The sequence below is a fragment of the Nicotiana sylvestris genome, chromosome 3, assembly GCF_000393655.2.
Source record: "Nicotiana sylvestris chromosome 3, ASM39365v2, whole genome shotgun sequence".
NCBI lineage: Eukaryota > Viridiplantae > Streptophyta > Magnoliopsida > Solanales > Solanaceae > Nicotiana > Nicotiana sylvestris.
Window position 1 is genome coordinate 99317542 of NC_091059.1, and position 22803 is coordinate 99340344.

Consider the following 22803-nt stretch of genomic DNA (forward strand, 5'->3'; position numbering starts at 1 on the left):
TCCACTTATTCTTATGTGTCCTCTTATTTTACCCCGCATTTGGGCGTATATCGGGATTCTTTGAGTTCCCCTATTTATGTTTCTACTCATGTGGGTGATTCTCTTATTGTGGACTACGTTTATTGGTCGTGTTTGATTGCTCTTAGTGATTTTGAGACCAAAGCCGATTTATTATTGCTCAGCATGGTAGATTTTGATGTTATCTTGGGCATGGACTGGTTGTCACCCCATTATGCTATTCTTGATTGTCATGCCAAGACCGTGACGCTGGTTATGCCAAGTGTGCCGCGAGTAGAGAGGAGAGGTACTTTAGATTACACTCCCAGTAGAGTTATTTCCTTTATTAAAGCTCAGCGGATGGTTGAGAAGGGTATGCAGCGTATCTAGCATATGTGAGAGATGTCAGTATTGATACCCTTGCAGTTGATTCACTCCTAGTAGTGCGGGATTTCCCTGATGTGTTTCCAGCTGGTCTTTCGAGCATGCCGCCGGATAGAGATATTGATTTTGGCATAGATTTTTTGCCGGGCAATCAGCCTATCTCTATTCCTCCTTATCATATGGCTCCTCCTGAGTTGAAGGATTTGAAGGAACAGTTACAGGAATTGCTTGATAAAGGCTTTATTCGGCCCAGTGTGTCAGCTTGGGGTGTTCCTATCTTGATTGTGAAGAAAAAGGATGGTTCTATGCGTATGTACATTGGTTATCACCAATTGAACAAAGTTACAGTGAAGAACCAGTATCCTTTGCCTCGTATTGATGACCTGATTGATCAGTTACAGGGTGCTCGAGTGTTTTCTAAGATTGACTTGTGTTCAGGTTATCATTAGTTGAAGATTTGGGAGCCAGATATCCCGAAGACTGCTTTCAGAACTCGGTATGGTCATTACGAGTTCCTTGTTATGTCATTTGGGTTGACCAATGCCCCAGCAGCATTTATGCATTGGATGCACAGTGTATTCCATCCATATCTTGACTCGTTCATTATTGTCTTTATTCATGACATTCTGGTGTACTCCTGTGGTCGGGAAGATCATGAGCAGCACCTGAGAATAGTGTTTCAGACCTTGAGGGAAAAGAAATTATATGCGAAGTTCTCAAAATGTGAGTTCTTGTTGGATTCTGTGACATTCTTGGGTCACATAGTATCGAGTGAAGGGATCAAGATGGATTAGATAAATTACTCTATTCATAGAAATACTAGGGGTGTTTATATTCTTGATTCCCCATGAGAATTATTATTATCTTCTGTTCATGGGTCTCAGAATAATACGCAGTTGAAAAAGGTTATCCGAAAGGAATATTGAGATTATTACGTCTTTTTCATGCATTTCACCCACTGATACATATGCATTGACCCATAAATAGATGGCGTTATATACGCGTATAAATGTAAATATATGTATATGGGATATGGTAAAAGGTTACGGTGTTATATACGTACTACCACATGATCAGTTGGTATATGTTGATGATGTTGCCCATAGTGGCCGAGACGATATGATGGGATGCCCTCAGTGGCTTGATGATATTATGTACACCCATACGCATGTGCATGACATTATAAATGTTTCAGAATTTACAAAGTTATTCAGATTTAAAGATGTGTTTCTTTATTCCATGTTTCATCTATGTCTTTTATGTACTAATTTTCATGCCTTATATACTCAGTACATTTTTCATATTGACGCCCTATTTCACGGGGCCTGGTTTCACGCATGCAGGTGCAGGGAGGCAAGCTGACGGTCCCCCTTCTTAGGATCCCTGATCAGCGAGAGTTGGCTTGCTCCACTTGATCCGGAGCTGCTTTTGATTTTGGTACGATACTTTTGTATATATACATGGGTATGATGTGGCTCAGTCACGTCTTTGTACAGTTATATTTCTAATAGAGGTCTGCAAACAGTATGTCTAGTTGGATTGTATGTGTCCTTGTCGGCTTTCAGTTTTGGATGTATAGTTGTCTATAGCAGCCTTGCCGGCTCGCCCACTGTATTCTGCATGTATACGTACACATGCCTTGTTGGCAGGTTTCCTTCATGTATGTTATTTTCATAATTCAGCAAATGTTATTCAGGTTCATATCTTAGAAGCTTGCTTAGGGGTGTTTGATAGGTAGGACTCAAGCACCCGTCGCGACCCATCGGTTTGAGTCGTGACAAAAGTGGTATCAGAGCAGTTCTGTCCTAGGGTTGTCTACAGACCGTGTCTAGTAGAATCTTGTTTATGGGTGTGTTGTGCACCACACTTATAAACAGGAGGTTGCATGACATATAGGATGTTATCCTCTCTTCTTATCCTAAATCGTGCAATATAAGAAATTCATGTTCCTAACGATATGTTATATTTTCAGCGATGCCTCCAAAGACTACAGCCACCCAGAAGGGAAAGTCTGTGGCTGGTGAGACTACTAGTCGAGCGCCACGAGTTACCAGGGCTCGGGGAGAGTCTCATAGTGAGGTTCCATCTCAGACTTCACATACCTCGCCCTTTCTATTAGAGTTTCGAGAGGCACCAGCTCTAGCACCTGCCCTTGTACCTCCAGCTTCTCAGCCAGATGCACCGGATCAGGAGATGAGAGATGTTATTCCGTTATTAACCCGATTGGTAGCCGCACAGGCTTGGCATCAGAAAATAGGTATTGGTCATGTAGATAGGTCTATCAGTGCGAGGGTTCGTGACTTCATTAATTTAGACCCTCTGGTATTTACCGGGTCAGATCCGAACGAGGACCCTCAGGTATTTATTGATAGAGTGCAGAGGACGTTACGGGTAATGAAGGCCACTGTGATTGAGTCAGTTGAGCTAGCTTCCTATAGACTTTAAGATGTTGTAGTTAATTGGTACGAGTCTTGGGATTGTCCAGAGATGAGGATGCCCCTCCAGTAGTATGGCAGGAGTTTACAGAAGCTTTTCTTCGTCATTATCTGACACCAGAGCTTAGACGGGCCACAGTTGATAGGTTCTTGACCCTTCGATAGGGTAACATGAGTGCTCGAGAGTACAGTCTTCAATTTGATTTGTTGGCTAGGTATGCTCCCACTATTGTATCTAAGATGGAGGATCGGGTTCACCGGTTCATGATGGGATTAGAGCTCACTTGATTAACGATTGTATGTCGGTCTCACTTCAGCAAGACATAGATATTTCTCGTATTTACGCATACGCTTAGGGTGTAGAGGAGCGTAAACAGAAACATAGGGCCAATCGTGAGCATGATAGGGCCCAGAATAAGAGAGCGAGCTCTTCGGGTCCTTCATGTGAGTTTCGAGGTGGTCAGAGGCAGCAGTACCCAAGGTATCCAGCCCAGCCATCAGCTAGCGCGCCCCCTCAGTTTGGCGGTAAGAGATTTGATCATTCCTCATATTCATGGTCTGGTCTGAATTTTAGGGCCTTAGGTTCTCAGTATAGGGGTGAGTTAAAATCAGATGAGTCTGCCCTTTCCACGATTTGCTCAATATGGTAAGCAGCATACCGAGCAGTGCCGTATAGGATTAGGTGTTTGTTATACTTGTGGTTATCCGGGCCACGTTATGAGGGATTGTCCGATGAGAGGTAATGTAAGCATAGCTCAGCCAGCGGGATCTGTAGCCGGTTTATCACCATCAGTACGCCCCCTTGGGCAAGGTCCACAAGCACCAATGAGTCGTGGTAGAGACAGACGTGGAGAATCTAGCTCGAGAAATCCTTAGAACCGCATTTATGCGTTGGCAGGATGACAGGACCAGGAGTCATTGCCTGATGTTGTTACAGGTATATTATCAGTCTCCTCATATGATGTATATACGCTGATTAATCCAGGTTCCACCTTATCATACGTTACTCCGTTAGTTGCTAGTAAGTTTGGAATAAAACCTGAATTGGTTAAACCTTTTGAGGTGTCTACACCTGTTGGGGACTCGGTGATAGCTAAGCGAGTATATAGGGGTTGCATCGTAGTGGTTCATAGTCGATCTACTGTAGCGGACCTAATCGAGTTGCATATGGTAGAATTTGATATTATAATGGGTATGGATTGGTTGGATTCTTGTCATGCCAACGTTGATTGAGATCATAGATAGTCCGATTTCAATTTCTAGGGGAGCCTGTTTTGGAGTGGAAAGGTAATATAGTGTCGCCGAGAGGTAGATTTATTTCCTATCTCAAGGCAAGGAAGATGATCAGAAAGAGCTGTATTTATCACTTAGTTCGGGTTCAGGTTGTGGAAGTAGAGTCACCAACCATTCAGTCCATCCCTGTGGTTAATGAGTTTCCCGATGTTTTTTTTATGAGCTTTCGGGTCTCCCGCCAGAGCGAGAAATTGATTTTGCCATTGACCTACTACCAGATACTCACCCAATATCTATTCCTCCCTATAGAATGGCCCCCGCAGAGTTGAAAAGGTTAAAAGAACAACTAAAGGACTTGCTTGAAAAAGGCATTATCAGACCTAGTACATCACCGTGGGGAGCACCTGTGTTATTTGTGAGGAGGAAAGATAGTTCCTTACGGATGTGTATTGATTATAGACAACTGAATAAGGTGACGATCAAGAATAAGTACCCGCTCCCAAGGATTGATGATTTATTTGATCAGTTGCAAGGTGCCAAGTGTTTTTCAAAGATAGACTTGAGGTCCGGGTACCATTAGGTAAGGGTTAAGGATGAAGATATTCCAAAGACAGCATTCAGCACTAGATACGGGCATTTTGCGTTTCGTGTTATGTCGTTCGATTTGACCAACGCCCCAGCAGTGTTCATAGATTTGATGAACCGTGTGTTCAAACCCTTTTTAGATCTGTTCATAATTGTATTTTTCGACGATATATTGGTGTATTCTCGTTCAGAGGCTGAGCATGCAGATCATCTGCGTACTGTGCTTAGAGTTCTACAAAAAGGGAAGTTGTATGCAAAATTCTCTAAGTGTGAATTCTGGTTAAACACTGTAGCTTTCCTTGGGCATATCATTTCGAGTGAAGGCATCTGGGTGGATACACAAAAGATTGAGGCAGTAAAGACTTGGCCTAGACCCACAACACCGACGGAGGTTCGTAGCTTTCTTGGTTAGGCAGGTTATTATAGGAGATATGTAGAGGGATTTTCTTCCCTTTCAGCACCTTTGACAAAGTTGACTCAGAAGGGAGCAAAGTTTCAATGGACTGATGCTTGTGAACGGAGTTTCCAGGCATTAAAGGACAGATTAACGTAAGCACCGATTGTAATGCTTCCAGAAGGGATTGATGGTTACGTTATCTATTGTGACACTTCAAGCGTTGGGTTGGGTTGTATGCTGATGCAACATGGTAATGTTGTGGCTTATGCTTCTAGACAACTAAGAAAGCATGAGAAGAACTACCCGATCCACAATTTAGAGTTAGCCGCGGTGAACCCGATCCACAATTTAAAGTTAGCCGCGATGATTCATGCACTAAAGATGTGGAGGCACTACTTATATGGAATTCATGTTGACATCTATACGGATCATAAGAGCCTCCAGTACATCTTCAAGCAAAAGGAATTGAATCTACGTCAAAGGAGATGGTTGGAGCTACTTAAAGACTATGACGTTGATATTTTATACCATCCGGGAAAGGCGAACGTAGTAGCTGATGCCCTTAACCGTAGGTCTATGGGTAGCCTGTCGTATTTACAGCCAAAAAAGAGGGGAATAGCCCATGAGGTTCATCAGCTAGCTAGTCTTGGAGTTCGGTTACTGGACTCAGGTGATATTGGAATTACTATTCAGGATACGGCAACATCCTCTTTAGTAACTGAAGTAAAGGAACGCCAGTACGAGGATCTTGTGTTAGTTCATTATAGGGATACCGCTCTTCAGAAGGAGAAGACACCGTTTGATATTAAGAAGATGGAGTCCTCAGATATCAAGGGCGATTATGTGTGCCTAATGTTGTAGGGTTGCGTCGGCAGGTTCTAGAAGAAACTCACTATTCTTGTTATTCTATCCATCCAGGAGCAACAAAGATGTATCATAATATCAGGGAAGTGTATTGGTGGGACGGAATGAAAAAGGATATAGCAGAATTTGTTGCTCAGTGTCCTAACTGTCAGCAGGTTAAGATTGAGCATCCAAGACCCGGTGGGTTATTGCAAGCTATGGAGATTCCGACTTGGAAATGGGAAATAATAAATATGGACTTCATCGTAGGCTTACCTCGTACCCAACGTAAGTTTAATTCGATACGGGTGATTGCTGATAGGCTTACAAAGTCAGCCCATTTTCTTCCCGTTAGGACTACATATTTCTCAGAGTATTATGCAAGGCTTTATATTAAGGAAATAGTACGACTACATGGTGTCCCTGTATCTATTATCTCGGATAGAGGACCTCAATTTACAGCTAACTTTTGGAGGTCCTTCCAAAAAGGATTGGGGACTCAAGTAAGTCTTAGTACAATATTTCATCCCCAGACAGACGGACAGGCTGAGCGTACTATTCAAACACTAGAGGATATGTTACGAGCTTGTGTAATAGACTTCAAAAGTAGATGGGATGATCATCTGCCGCTTATTGAGTTCGCATATTATAACTACCATTCCAGCATTCAGATGGCTCGATATGAAGCTCTTTACGGACGGAAGTGTAGGTCGCCTATAGGATGGTTCGATGTTGGAGAATCTAAATTACATGGGCTAGACCTGGTTTAGCAGGCCATAGAAAAAGTAAAATTTATCTGGGATCGACTGTTGACAGTTCAGAGTCGTCAAAAATCATATTCTGACGTGCGGCGATGAGATTTACAGTTCGGGGTTGATGACTGGGTATTCTTAAAGGTGTCACCTATGAAGGGTGTGATGAGATTTGGCAAGAAAGGCAAACTTAGCCCATGGTATATTGGGTCTTATAGGATCATTCAGAGAGTGGGCCAAGTAGCTTATGAGTTAGAATTGCCCTCGGAATTGGAGTCTGTCCATACGATTTTTCACATATCTATGTTACGGAAGTACATTGGTGATCCTACCCAAGTGGCGTCCACGGATGATGTACAGATTATAGAGGACTTGTCATATGAGGAAATTCGGGTTGTCATCCTAGACCGACAAATCCGCAAGCTGCGGAATAAGGAGGTAGCCTCCGTGAAAGTACTTTGAAGGAACAACAATGTGGAAGAAATGACTTGGGAGGCCGAGGAAGACATGAAGTCTAGATATCCCTACTTATTTCCTCCTCCAGAGAAGAGTCCGACTGAGACGTCATAACCATAAGGTACGTGTATAAATTCTTGTGTTGGTTATTGTCGTTGGTCATGTAAGGACATTGTCGTTATTCATAATTATGGTCATGTGTGGCGTTGGGTTATTAATCTTCTACGGGGAGAGTTGGTAGTGGTGTTGTTACAGAGACAACCCTGCCAAAGTTATATAGATCATGGGGAGTTAAAAATTCAAGGACAAATGTTTCTAAGGGGGAAGGATGTTACATCTCACATTTTCGTACATTAAAAGTTTTGTCTTAAGTTAATTGACGTAGACTCGGGGATGAGATCATCTTGACTTTAACGTATTTACACTATTTATAACAAGCGATAAATAAGTGATATGAAAGATAAAGGGATACACGAATTAAAAAAACGAGTTTCGTTGAAAGTGGCCAATTTGAGATAAAATACGGGTCGAGCGATAATATCCGATAATTATGAACTAGTACCATATGACCACGGTATTATAATTTATAAATTATATTAAAAATAAGTAGAATTTTAAGTAATTTGGGGTAATTTTTAAATTACGCGGGCAATTGGTTAATTACCGAGTAACAGAACATTACTCAGTTAACTAATAAGTGAGTAAAGATTAATAATCTTCACCACACTCCCCACGTAGCAGTAGGCCACTATTCAAGCATATGACTAATTAGTCATATAAGCTTAGTAGGCCCAAAACGTGTAAACCACTGAAAACTTATAAGAAAAGTTTGGTCATTTTCAAAGCTTGGTCATTTAAAGGCTTGGTCCTTTGAAGCTTCGTTCATTTTAGTCAGAATGAAATTTAATTCTTGCTTCCTAAATTCAACTCTCCAAGAACAGGCGCCAAGTTTCAAATTCTCCAACGGAAATTCTTGCAAACAGTTATAACAAGTATTGATTAAAACCGTAGCAAAGTAAAATTTTGCGGTTCTAGTACGGTGCAATCTTCTCCAACAATATTATACGGAATTTTCCCTACTCCAGGTATGTTAAGGCCATCCCTTCTTTCTTTTGGCATGACCCAAATTATACAAAAGAGACGGGTAAACGCACAGTTTCCATAAATTATTCTATTCATAGAGATACTAGGGGTGTCTATATTCTTGATTCCCCATGAGAATTATTATTATCTTCTATTCATTGGTCTCAGAATAATACGCAGTTGAAAAAGGTTATCCGGAAGGAATATTGAGATTATTACGTATTTTTCATGCATTTCACCCACTGATACATGTGCATTGACCCATGACCAGATGGCGTTATATACGTGTATATATGTAAATATATGTATATGGGATATGGAAAAGGTTACGACGTTATATACGCACCACCACCTGATCAGTTGATATATGTTGATGATGTTGTCCACACTGGCCGAGAAGATATGATGGGATTCCCTTAGTGGCTTGATGATATTATGTACACCCATACTTATGCACGACACGATATTTATACGCATGTGCATGACATTTTTAATGTTTCAGAATTTACAAAGTTATTTAGATTTAAAGATGTGTGTCTTTATTCCATGTTTTATCTATGTTTTTTACGTACTAATTTTTATGCCTTACATACTAGTACATTTTTCGTACTGATGACTATTTCATGGGGGCTGCATTTTATGCCCGCAGGTGCAGGTAGGCAAGCTGACGGTCCCCCTTCTTAGGATCCCTGATCAGCGAGAGTTAGCGTACTCCACTTGATCCGGAGCTGCTTTTGATTTTGGTACGATATGTTTTTATATATACATGGGTATGACGTGGCTCAGTCCCTTCTTTGTAAAGTTATGTTTCTATTAGAGGTCTGTAGATAGTATGTCTAGTTGGGTTGTATGTGGTATTGTCGACTTTCAGTTTTGATGTATAGTTGTCTATAGTAGCCTTGCCGGATCGCCCACTGTATTCTGCATGTATATGTACACATGCCTTGTTGGCAGGTTTTCTTCATATATGTTATTTTCGTAATTAAGCAAATGTTATTCAGGTTCATATCTTAGATGCATGCTTAGGGGTGTTTGACAGGTAGGACTCAGGCACCCGTCGTGGCCCATCGGTTTGGGTCGTGACAATAGTGCCTAAAGAGCAACGTATAGTAAAACTCCCTGGATCTCCACACTTTTGTGGGAGTTTATTTTGTAAGATTGCACTACAATGCTCTTTGAGATTTACCACTGAGGTCTCTTCTATATTTGTCTTCTTTGTCAGGATCTCCTTCAAGAATTTGGCATAAGCTGGCATTTGTAAGAGCATTTATGTGAATGGTAGGTTCATATTAACTTGTTTCAGCATATCAAGAAATTTCTCAAACTGCTTGTCCAGCTTTTCTCTATGTAGCTTCTGGGGGAATGGTAAAGCAGGCATATGCTTGCTCTCTTCATGTTCCTCCCTTCTCGAATTCTCTTCTTTCTTCTTTTTCTCAGCTCCCTTCTTGTCTTTCTTCTTCTTATCAATATCAATTTTCAGTTGCTCCCCACTTCCTTTTTCAGGTTCCATATCTTTTTGGACTGGGGTGGGCTCTTTCAACACTTGCCCACTTCTCAGGGTTATAACATTCACTGTTTCTTTGGGGTTTCTCTCTATATCAGTGGGCGGGGTACCTGGGAGTCTCCCAGATAATATTGTTGTAATTTGCCCCCCTTCCTTCTCTAGATTTCGAATTGCTACCCCTTGTACTTCAAATCTTTCATCAGTTTTCATAGTAAAGGCCTTCATGAGATCTTCTAGACCAGGCTGAGTGGGCTATTGAGGTTGAAACTGCTGCCTCTGCTGATTCACAAAACCAGAGCTCCTTGTCCTTAAAATCTGGGGTTGTTTTGTTGCCATGCATTTGCAGTAGCCCCAGGTGAACTCCATGAAACATCGGGGTGCTTCTGACCCATTGCATTGAAGTTATAATTCCCCACAACATTCACTTCCTCAGTTAAGGCTTGACACTCATGAGTAGGGTGTCCTCTTTCACATATGTCACAAGCTGCATGAGGTTCACTATGTATGGTGGCTAAGGTTAGCTTTCGTATTTCTTTGGCCATAGCATCAAGTTGTACCTGCATAGAAGTATTAGCATCAACTTGGTGCAAACCAGTTGATCTTCTTCTTTTAGCGCTCTCAGAGGGCCACTGATTTGCATCTTCAGATAACTCATCAAGAATTGTAACTATTTCCTCTGGATTCTTCTTCATCAAAGGGCCTCCAACTGCATTGTTCAATGTTCTACGTGAGGCCAATGTCAATCCATCCCAAAAGTCCTGGAGTTGCATCCAGAGTTCAATTCCGCTATGTTGACACTTTTGCACTATCTCCTTAAACCTTTCCCATGCTTCAAACACGGTTTCAGTCTCTTTCTGGCAGAAGTTATGGATTTCTTTTCTAAACTCGCTCGTCTTAGCTGAGGAGAAATATTTATCAAGAAATTTTCTGGTCATCTCCTCCCATGTTCTAATCGATTCCTAGGACAAGCTTCCAAGCCACTGCTTTGCTTCATCTTTGAGTGTGAAGGGGAATGCTCTTAAGTAAACTGCATCTTGTGACACACTATTGTATTGAAATGTGTTCATAATCTCCTCGAAGTCTATTAGATGATTGTTTGGATTTTCATTCATATTTCCTCAGAAGACACAGCAGTTCTGAAGGGTTTGAAGCAACCCTTGCTTCAACTCAAAAGTGTTAGCTGCAATTGGAGGTGGTCTAACACTTGATAGTCCTTGGTTGTAGACCGGTCTAGCATAATCGCCAAGTAATCTCCCAGTCCCAGGAGCTATATTTCCAAACTGATCTGCAACCAAGGGTTGATTTTGAGCAATTCTCTAACCCCTCTCTTCTTCATAGACTTCTTCTACAGCTCAAATAGCTTCTTCTTCAACATTCCATGTAGCCTTTTTCTCTTTGTTGGGCTGCTTCTCTTGCAGCCAAATCCACATTTTCATCATCACCGATTCCAGCCATAGTTTCTTTGGTTGAGGATTGCCCAACCTTTTCTAACTTCTCAGTGAGATTTCTTTCTTTCCTCAGCTGTCGCAATTGTTTTTTATCTCGGGCTCGTATGGTTGCACTTTTTTCACAGAAGCTCGAGTCATGCACCAATCTAAACCTGCAACCTGCGCACAGTCAAAGAACACCAACGCCCGGCAATGACGCCAAAAATTGACGAGTGCAAAACAACACTTATAATTATGCTCGATAATCAAATATAGTATAGTATAATATTATATCCACAGGGATTGGAGTTAAACAATATTTTCGTAGTTTCTAGTTTAATTGCCATCCAAGATGATCAAAAGTTGAGTTTGATGTGATTAGTACTAAAATTAACTAAGAATTTAAAGCTATTGACTAATGACAATCGACGTAAGGAATAAGAAAAGAAAGATATCAATGGAGAAGATAAGGTTTTGATAGGATAGGTGCAAGATAATTGTTTGGGATCTAACTCTAGATAATTCACTTCTAATGTTCAATTGAGTCTCTCGAATTCACTCAATTATTAGTTCAAATGTTTAGTAGAAACACCTCTTTCGATTAAGTCTCAACCTCTCAAGATTAACCAATTTAAGCTCTGTAAACATATGCAAGAATGCGTAGTGGATTGGTCATTCGGAGAACCTCTCTCGATTATCCGCCTAACTAGGTTTAATCAACAATTCAACTAGCCTCTTCCGATTACTAAGAAGAATTAATGAATTCAACCAACAAAATAATGCAAAGATATCAGAAGTTATGCCTCTCTCGATTACATGAACAAGTGAATATAGATGCAACAATTAAATCACCCAAAATGATTCAATACATAAAACTAGAGTTATAATCCACAAACAAATATCAATTCACCAAATCCATCAAACCCTAAAGAGAACTACTCCATAGATAAGGAGCAATTCATCACATATATGTTTAAGTTAAAGGAAAACATAAAACGATCCAAACTCGAGTCTTGAGTGAGGATTGAATGATGAAATCCTTGTGCTTTTGCTTCTCCCACTCCTCCTTACCATCCTTAGTTCTAAAATATGTCAAAAGTCCATAAAATAAAGTTTTTCCATGTATTTATACCAAGTAGGGTCGGACCCAGATGAAACCACCTTCTCCTAGCCGAAATAGGACATTGGCTCTGTAAAAATTACATAGGCGCGCCGCATCATGCGGGGCATTAGTGGGGAAATCCAGAGAGCTCAACTTCTATCAGGTAGCCAAAAATACACTACGGCCTCGCACTATGCGTCGCATCATTGCAAATTTCTTAGAGTTTGCTTTTTGCTCGATTTTTGAAGTCCAGATGTAGTTCTCGACCCCGAACGCGATCTCGGCTTAATCCTTTGGGCTTTTACTCAGACTTCAAAGATCCAGATAGCTCGAATTAGTTCCACAACATCTACATAGCTCGGAATCACTCCTACAAGGCATAAAACACACAATAAGTACAAAACACTAGCGATTAAATCTCAAACCCAAGTAAAGTGCAGTGAATTAGAATGGAATAAGCGACTAAAATACGAGATTATAGTCCACCATCACTCAGCACCCAGATCTAGTTCAGCTGGCTCTTGTGAAGCTTGTATTGCTTCTAAGCTCGTTAAGGGCCTTATCACGATTCTCTTCCATCTAATTTTGTCGCAATGTGATGTTTCTATGTCCATTGAGAGCCTTTCGACAGTATCAGCTAGATTCTTGATATCGAAAGCCATTACTCACAGCCCGAAGAGTTATGCTCTCACCAAATGATGCAGCTGCAATGGAGCAGTACAAATTTGGAAGAGAAAACTAATTTAAAGCTAAAGCTAGAATTAAACTAGGAGAAATTTTCATTGACAACAAACCCTAAAAGCCATTATAATATATAAATGATGAAATCAGAAATAGGATAAGATTGCTAAGCAAGGAACTAGTAGGAGCTCCCTTCCCAGCTATCTTGCCAGTTACCGTATTGATAGAGGATGGAATCTACTAAAAAGACCTAATAGTAATAATAGAAACTTGATAAATAAAAATATTAGGGACTAAAATGCTAATGGCAAAACTTGGACTCTCCTCCTTTAAAACTAACTCCAATGGCTAAGTGCAACTCCAAAAACGAAGGATACCACTTCTCTGTTGCGATACGCATCAAGGAAAAGCCCCAATTAAGGATCCAAAAATAGAAAATTTAGAGACACTTTTTGTGAAGTCAGGTTCCAAGATATAGAAAAATCTATTCAAAACAAAGCAATCACAGACACTCATGTATTCTTGGATCATAACATTGGCCTTCAACCACCACTGGCATCCGTACGATCAGAATCAAGATACCAGATTATGTGAATATCTATCTCATCTAAGGAGAATCTCTCATTGGTTACATGGGATGATTAGTCCTCTAGAGAGTGAGTTGATAAATAATGTCTCTACGGCAGGTTTGGTGAATTACGTGGTGACTTCGACCCTTAATGTAAATTTCGACTTAGAGTTATCTTCATTCAATATGGCTTGACTCTGTTTCTTATATGCTTCATTTTGCAGAGTACATTGGTTTCTATTGAGCTTATGCAGAGAGTGTTGAAGCATATAATACTATCTCAGAGTATAAGAAAGCCACCGAGAGACTAAAGGCTGAAAATAAAAAGATATCAGGTCATCAGGAAAAATCGATTACTAAAGAGTTAGAGCAGATGGAGGCAAAATTAAAGGAATAGGGAATCTCTTTTGCTAAACAATTTTCTAAAGCAAGCAAAGAAATTTGGAGTCTCAAAGCTGCTCATTCAGAAGGACATATACTCAGGCTAGCTTGTGGAAGAGTATTCTAGGGCCATAAATGATCTCCAAATATTGAGAGATAGAGTAAAATCTCTTAAGATGGCACTTGAAGTTTCGGAAGCTGCTCTTAAAGATTTGAAAACTTAAAATGCAGAGCTATAAGCCAAGAATGAAAAAACGTCTCCAGACTATGAAGATCTCAAGATCTAGTCCGAGATCGATCCGAATTGAATTTTTTTAAAACCCAGTTAAAAACTTAGGAAGAAGCTCATGTCGCAATACCCAATATTAAAAGGAAAATTGAGAAAGCCAAGCTAGCAATAAAGAATGCTCGGTGAGCCATGAATTCATCTATCTTTAAAGGAGATTCGTTAGAGGAAGGGGTGCTTCTTGACCAACAGGATGAGACAGACAAAGAAGAAGACACTGAGCCACATCCTACCTCTCCATTTTCTCAAGCTAATCACCTCCAAACTGCTCTGTCAACTTCCCAATTAGCTAATCTGGATCTTGCCTCCCATGAATCAAATGATTCCTGAGAATATATCTTTTTTTGTGCCTTGTACAGTTTGTCTGGACTTTTTTGCCTTGAAGTATCAATGAAACCTTGCAACTCATATTTTTGAGTTTGAGTATTTCGTACTTTAAAAATAGGCAAAATACATAAACAGGTCTTCAAGTTTTCTCAACGGTTAGCCAGACACCTCAACTGACCCGTTTATCATTTTAATACTTTTTCTCCACTAAAGTACGACTTCGTGAATCCTTCACGCTGACATGGCAAAGTGTGTGCTTTATACTTAATTCTAAGCGCGTGAAATGCTCAAAATTAAGGTTTTTTTCTTTTTTCTTTTAATTTAACTTTATTTTATGTGGATTCCACTGTATTTTATTTTTCACACATTAATTTCACTTTCTTCCCAAAATATTTCATCTTCACCAAACCTCTTCCTTCCGCCATTAATCCACCCCCTCTTCTTCATAAACAATTACTATCAATAGTGGTGTAAAAGCTAACAACAATGGAGCTATGTTCAATTTTTGCAATGTAACCTAGTTCAACAATGGAACCTAGTTGAATTTTGCGTGCCTAAGCAAAAGATAGAAACAATGGAACCTGATTCGTCTTTGCAGTGATCCAAGCAGCTACAAGAACCTTTAGGCAAATCGCGAATCTTGCCGAAAATGCCTATTTCCATCATCCCTTCCAAACCCCAAAATTCTGAAACCCTAGCCTTAAATGTGAAAGGCCCCGAATTGCTCGTCTTTGCTTCAAATCAGCAGTTGATACAAAATGGATGAACACAATTATTTTGGTTCTTAAATTTTCTGTTGGGTAACAACATTGGCTCGATACAAATTTCACAGGTAAAATTTTGATGTTCATCTGGTAATTCTGCCACTGCAATTTCTTGTGCTTTGTTTTGTTCTGAATTATTTTGGCCATGTTTTTGCAGTATGTTTCCCATTATTAGTGTGAGTGGTGTGTTTGATTTTATTTTTTTTGCAATTTCCCTCTTCTGCAAAGTAGTTGCTGAAGAAAATTGGAGACGAGGAGGAAGGGCCGGTGGTAATTCATAGAGATGGTGATTAAAGGAGCTTTTTCCATAATTATTGTTCTTCTTTCTTTTTTAAATTATTATTATTGCTTTTTTTGTTTTGTTTTATAATAGGTGGAAAATTTTTTAATTAAAATTACACATGGCATTTTCTCGTTTGTTCGTTTGAAATGGATCCGAGAGTGCATTTCACGCGAGGTGGGCTGATGAGGTCGGGTGTTTAATTGACCTACTTTATTGAAGACTTGAAGTGTCCAACTGAAAATGGGGTCAGTTGAGGTGTCTGGTTAACCGTTGATGACAACTTGAAGGGCCCGTTTATGTATTTCGCCTTAAAAATATTTTTGTCTTTCTCCATTTTCAGAGTTACCATTTCTATTGAACGTTTATACTTAGTCGCATTGACTTAAGTTATTTTCTATTTATTTTTTTCGAAGCAAGAATTTAGAGCCTAAATGTTAAGTATTTGGCTTAAATATAAAAGAGGACTTTTTTATATTTTTCGATACTTGTGGAGATGACATCTCATTTTTATTTAGGCGTAAAATGAGATAACAAACCCGGATGGATATCTAGTCTGAAGGAATATCGATTTCGAATTAGAATCGTGAAAATACACTAAGTAAAATGGGACATACGTACGGATAATATAAGTAATATTCGAAATTCTTATTAATTTGTACAAGACAATTGATCCTTATACAAAGTACGAATAGCAAGTCACTTTAACACACTTGACTAATGGATAATAAAACAAAATACAACGAGTTGTTCGAAAGGCTTTACATTTGATCAAAATGGTCGTTGTAGGACCGAATACAAAGTATGTAAGATATAAATGCTTTTTCGGAATGAACTTGTTCCGATTGCATCACTTCATGTCATCTTGTGCAAAACATTTCCTGAAGTAATTTTTTAACTGATCTTTGGTCTTCGTAATGCATCTTGATAATTTATCTTCACGGCTATATGGTGTAGTCCTCTCCCCCCCCCCCCCCCCAGCACAGTATTTGTGTTGTAGGTATGAAAACTCTAACATCCGTTTAGTCGCTTAATTATCTTAATCCAATTGCTAGACTCTGTATTCTAATAACTTCATCTTTCATTGGTCCATTTCCTGAAAAGGAAGCATGGGAATCTCCCAAATATGATTGGGGGGAGGGGTAGTGGCAGGGAGAGAAAATATATAAGCGATATGGTGGAGGGGATGGAGGAAGGAAAAGAAAAAAAATTAAGCTTTCATGCGCTTTTCCACAGTGAGACTCAAACTATGTGTCATGTCAGCTAGTTGTGTTTAATAGACACATTTTACTTAAGTTTAGGTGTTAAATAGGTACAATCTCAATTAAGATGTCTAAACGGTAATTAATATCATGTTTAAAGGGCTACATATGTATTTGGCCTTTAAATATTGTCGTATTAGGAGGGAAGTAGAAGCGTTTCAAGTATTAATCAAGCAAAATCCATTGATAACTCGGCTTCCCAGAAATCAACTCTAAGATCTCTGCAGTCATCTCTCTTGCAGAAAGTTAAGCACAATTATGTAGTTACAATTCTTGATGCATTTCAATTGAGAAATCCGGACTATGCTTTTTCATCTATCGTCAACTATATCATTCAGTATGGTTAAAATATTAACACACGCTTTTCAATCTCATGATTCATTTGAAAGCTATTTCCGAAACTGATATGTGAAAGGAACAGCCATGACAAAGAAGCTTTGTGCAGTAGGGGGATAATATCATAATCAAAATTTTGATGTCGATAAGTTTCAAAACTTGTAGTGAAGTATAAAGAAAAAAGTGACATTATTACTCATCAGTGAGTAACCAAACCAAGTGCCAAGTGGAGGTGAAAATAGTACCAAGTGAAAGTGAAACTTAGCCCCTTGCATTTATGCAGCACAGGGCTAGTAACCCGAAACATTTTGCTCCATACCGATCAAAGATGTTAAAAGGAAAAGGATACGTCATAACTTGAGCTTGACCTAAGTAATGCCATACCTCTTAATCAAAGATTACCTCTGTTTCAATGGATGTAGTGGAGGAACTCATCTCAGTGTGAAGTTTGTTAATTTCTATTTGATGTCAAATTGGCACCCGTGATAGTGAGAAAAGAACTGAGCAAACAAATTAATCTTTGCATGTCGTGGATGGATTCAAGGAATACATGAAAGTCAATGAAGATCACAAGTTAAATAAGCAAATAAAATTTTCTGAAATAAGCTTCTTAGAAACAATAATTTCTTGCAAGCAGTATGATTTATTGATAGTTGTAGGCTCTAATTCAAAAAAATCTTTCTTTCTTCAGATATCATTTTTAGCGCCATTTTCTACAACCTTTCTTGTTATCATGCCTTATCTAGTGGTGCTAACGAACACCGTAAAAGACACTGAGATTGAAAAGGAGAAAACTAGTAAAAGAGAAAGGTAGAAGGAGATAGAATAAGAAGTTTCTATGTACTGAAGATGAAGGGAAAAGAAGAGGAACTCTCTAGTCTCTGCAAATACTATGTATTAGAAGCAGGAGCAATCATCATGTAATGATAGTGGAAGCAAATAAAACATGTCCAAACAATGACAGAATGGTATAACTAACAAAATTAAAGCACAAAACCTCGCCAGTCATCTTTGGTAGGTCGTTAGCAGTCATATGTTAATTGTGTATTCAGTGGTTTCCAGTTCAAAAGGCAATGCACTGTACCAAAAAGAGAAACTTTTTGATACAGTGGAATTCATATTTATATAGAGAGAGGTGTTGCAAGTAGTGTGCCTGGAGGTGTTACCACCAAATGATATTCATACAAGTTTAATGGTCGGATTCTTCTTCATTGTCTAAGCTGAACCAAATTAATCGATATGCTGGTAATGTAAATCATATTACACCTCTGGCAGTGAGCGTGAGTATAGATATATATCTTCGATTAATATATTTTATAATAATATGTTTGAAGCCAGTGAACGAATACTACATCTGCCCAAAAAGTGACCGAGTCCTTGGGGAGTTATATATGCCTGGTTCCCAATTCCCATTTCAACAAGTGGGGTCTGGGGAAGGTAATATATGCGCAGACCTTAACCCTACTCCGAGGGAGTAAAAAGGTTATTTCCGATAAATCCTCGGCTCAAGAAGACGAAAAGAGACAATATATCAATATCATCAACAGAAACCATAGAAATAATAACAACATTATAAGAACCAGAAAATAGATGAAAAGCAAAAATAATAACTAGTAAATAAAGATCTGTCACTATGAAAAAGGAAGAGTAATGCGAACACAACATTGACTACATAGCAGTCTAAGACAATATTCTATCAGACTAGCCTCACACTGGTACGAATTATAAATATACTCCTAATCTACAAGATTAATACTCGACCTCCACAGCTTCATATCAAGGGCCATGTCCTCGGAGATCTGAAGTCACGTCATATCCTGCACGATCACCTCTCCCTAATACCTCTTAGGCCGCTCTCTACCTCTTCTCGTTCCCACTAAAGCCAACCACTCGCACCTCCTTACCAGGGCATTTGGGCTTCTCCTCTGTACGTGCTTGAACCATCTGAACCTCGCTTCCCGCATCTTGTCTTCTATGGGAGTCACGCTCACCTTCTTCCGAATATCTTCATTCCTAATCTTATTCATCCTAGTGTGACCGCACATCAACCTCAATATCCTCATTTCTGGTACTTTCAACTTTTGGATATGTGAGTTCATAATTGGACAACACTCAGCTCCATAGAACATGATCGGTCTAACCACCGCTCTATAAAACTTACCTTTGAGTAGCGGTGGCACTTTCTTGTCACATAGGACTCCAGATGATAACCTCCATTTCATCCACCCCACCTCTATACGGTGTGTGACATCCTCATCGATCTCCCTATCCCCTGGATAACCGGCCCAAGGTACTTGAAACTTCCTCTCTCGGGGATGACATGTGATTCAAGCCTCACATCCATGCTCACTTCTCTCGGCTCAGCGCTGAACTTGCACTCTAGGTATTTCATCTTAGTCCTGCTCAACTTGAAACCCTTGGACTCAAGGGCATGTCTCTAAACCTCCGACCTCTCATCAATACCGCCTTGTGTCTCATCTATCAGAACTATGTCATCAGTGAATAACATACACCATGGAACCTCCCTTGAATATAGTCTGCTAGTGCGTCCATCACCAGGGGAAATAAGAACGGGTTGAGCATAGATTCTTGGTGTAACCGTATAACAACCGAAAAATGCTCCGAATCGCCTTCCACTGTCCTAACCCGAGTCTTAGCTCCATCATACATATCCTTAATCGCCCTAATGTAAGCAACCAATACACCTTTAGCCTCTAGGCATCTCCAAAGAACCTCTCTAGGAACCTTGCCAAATGTTTTTCGCAGATCAATAAACACCATGTGTAGATCCTTTTTCCTATCCCCTGTACTGTTCCACCAACCTCCTAATATGGATAGCTTTCATAGTAGAACTACCCAGCATGAATCTGAAGTGGTTGTCGGATATACACACCGTCCTCCTCACTCTCACTTCTGCCACTATCTCCCAAACGTTCATGGTATGACACCATAATTTGATACCCCTATAGTTATTACAACTCTGGATATCACCTTTGTTCTTGTACAACGGAACCACCGTACTCCACCTCTACTCATCTAGGATCCTCTTTTTCTTGAAAATACATTAAACAGCCCAGTCAGCCACTCCAAACCTACTCTACCTACACCTCCAAAATTCTATCAGAATTTCCTCTGGCTCAGTCGCTCTACCCCTACTCATCTTACGTATAACCCCCATGACCTCCTCAACCTTGATGCATCTACAGTACCCAAAGTCACGGTGACTCTCGGAATGCCCAACTCGCCTTGCATAATATCCTGATCTCCTTCTTCATTCAGAAGTTTATGAAAGTAAGCCTGTCATCTCTGCTTAATCTGAGCCTCTCTCATCAATATTGTACCGTCCTCGTCTTTGATGCACCTCACTTGGTTAGTCTCGAGCCTTCCTCTCTCTCACCTTGGCCAACCGGAATAACTTCTTCTCCCTGCCTTTGACCCCTAGTTCCTCGTATAGACTACCAAAGCCACAGTCTTAGCCTCTGTGACCGCCAGCTTCGCCTCCTTCCTAGCTACCTTATACCTCACTCTGTTTGCTCTCCTCTCCTCCTCGCTTGTGTTCCCTATTAACTTCAGGTACGCCGCCTTCTTCGCTTTCACTTGACCTTGGACCATTTCATTTTGCCACCAGTTGCCTTTGTACCCGCCAGAGTAACCCGCCGAGACCCCTAACACCTCTATCGCCACCTCCCTTATATAGTCCACCATCGTCGATCACATATCGCTCGCGTCCCCATTACTCCTCCATGCTCCCATAGCCAATAAACTCCATTCTAACTCCTGGGCTTTTTTCTTAGTCAAGGTTGCCCACTTGATCCTCGGTCGTCCTCGTGTAGACCTCTTCTTTCTTTATCATGATAGCGACATCTATCACCAATTTCCATTACCACAAATAAATTGTCAAGATTGAGGCACTTCAATGGTGGAGCAAAAAAAACTCGCAAGATACATATAACCTCTTGATTTGAGTCCAATTAAATTACAGTAAATAAACAATTTGTCTTTATCCTACGATCAGGCTTTGCTACATTAAGTTAGCTATCAGGGACTTGACATGAGAAATGGATGCTTCACTTGAATTAGGGTTGTTGGTTTGAAATTTAAACTTGATTATTAAAATGTATGAAGGTACATATATCATGTGCACAATGAGTCATCTAAAGGTGGAATCTTTTTAACAATTAGTATTCCATAAAGTTCTCATCAAATATTTCTTTTTTTTTTTGTTGTGAACGATATATTGCCATATTTTTCTTCTTCCTTCTTTAGACCATATTGTCGAACACATAAATGTGGCAAAGGAAAGACCAAAAAAAGCGCTTCATAATCGCCAACAAAATTCGAAAAGTTAAAATAAAAGAGATAAAGATATAAGAACCTAAAAAGAAGCTACTTAAGATAAACCCAAAAAAACATTGTCAAAGAGATGGTGAAGAGATACCATTGTTTCAATTCAGGGCTCATTTTCTGGAGTCACAGTTACCTTATGTAGTCAATATAAACTTATACTTTAATGCATACTAGGATTTCGAATATGACAATCTTACAATGAACCCTTACAAAAAGCGTACCAAAAGTGGAAGCCATTATCACGAAGCGTAGGCATTAATTAAATTGGTTTCTCGCCTCTTGTCTTGGCTTTCGTTACCGCCGCCTTTGGTAATGGAAAAGAAGAATAGAATAGGTGGTAACCCTAATGAATGGGGAGAGGACCAATTTATAGAGGTTCTCACTTTCCGATAAGTCCATCAAGTAACCGATCAGACGGACGAGATTTTATTATTAGTTAAATATTAATTAAGGGCCTTAAACCTATTGGGCCACACACGTAGGAAAATCTTACGTTCTCCTACTGCACTCAATAATCAATAATATTAATATTTAATAATATAAACATTAGTTTCATATAAGCAAATCCGTTTATGTCCATCATATATACCATAATACGACAAACTATGGAGGTTAAATATATTTTGTCCTTCTTCAAAATTTACATACTATATGGTACAAGGGATTCCCAGCATCTCATAGAAAAAGAGTATGTAATGTAGAATTTGAAGAAGAGTATTTGACTTTTATTATTTTTATTCTGTTATGTCAATTGGAGTAGTGTGACTATGTTACTATTGATAGATTTCAATGCCATAAGATGTATGAATAATTTTCTATTCTAAATAGAAAGAAAGCCAAATTTGTCTAAATACTAGACATAAGGAAGCATGGGATAAATGCAGGGAACAAAAAATTCTAGGAGAGATTATACTCACTTTCGTATATACAACAGTAGCAACTTATCATACCAAGTCCATAAACTATAAAATATTATGGTCCACTGTAATGTCTCATTGAGACTTATCCTTTAATATCTTAAAATAATAATGTATACACCATAATGAGAAATAGAAATCATTAATGTACATCAGAAACACATAAATGAGCTCAGAGTATCAAAACATCATAAATACAGCTAAGACTCATTCTATGTACATATTCTTTAAATATCTTTGGATGTAAACCTTTCGTTAATGGATTTGCAATCATGCGCTCAGTCCTAATATGCTCAAGTGACACTCCTTGTTTCTGAACTTCCTCTTTGATAGTAAAGTACTTCAATTCCATATGTTTGGCACCTTTGGAGTACTTATCGTTCTTAGAGAAGAATACTACTGCAGAATTATTATAGTAAATTTTTAGCGGTTTGGTAATGGTGTCGACATCTGCGC

The 22803-nt window shown here is 39.4% G+C and overlaps 1 long non-coding RNA gene and 1 other non-coding gene across 2 annotated transcripts; one reads left to right on the forward strand and one right to left on the reverse strand.

Annotated features, from left to right (window-relative positions):
- The first annotated feature begins 10452 nt into the window (after window positions 1-10452).
- Window positions 10453-10556, forward strand: LOC138888824 (small nucleolar RNA R71). Its single transcript, XR_011406403.1, has one exon. It is a non-coding gene; the product is annotated as a small nucleolar RNA R71 (small nucleolar RNA).
- A 1371-nt stretch (window positions 10557-11927) lies between these two features.
- Window positions 11928-14509, reverse strand: LOC138886891 (uncharacterized). Its single transcript, XR_011405840.1, has 2 exons — window positions 14348-14509; window positions 11928-12568 (listed from the first exon to the last, which is right to left on the reverse strand). It is a non-coding gene; the product is annotated as an uncharacterized lncRNA (long non-coding RNA).
- Window positions 14510-22803: the final 8294 nt, after the last annotated feature.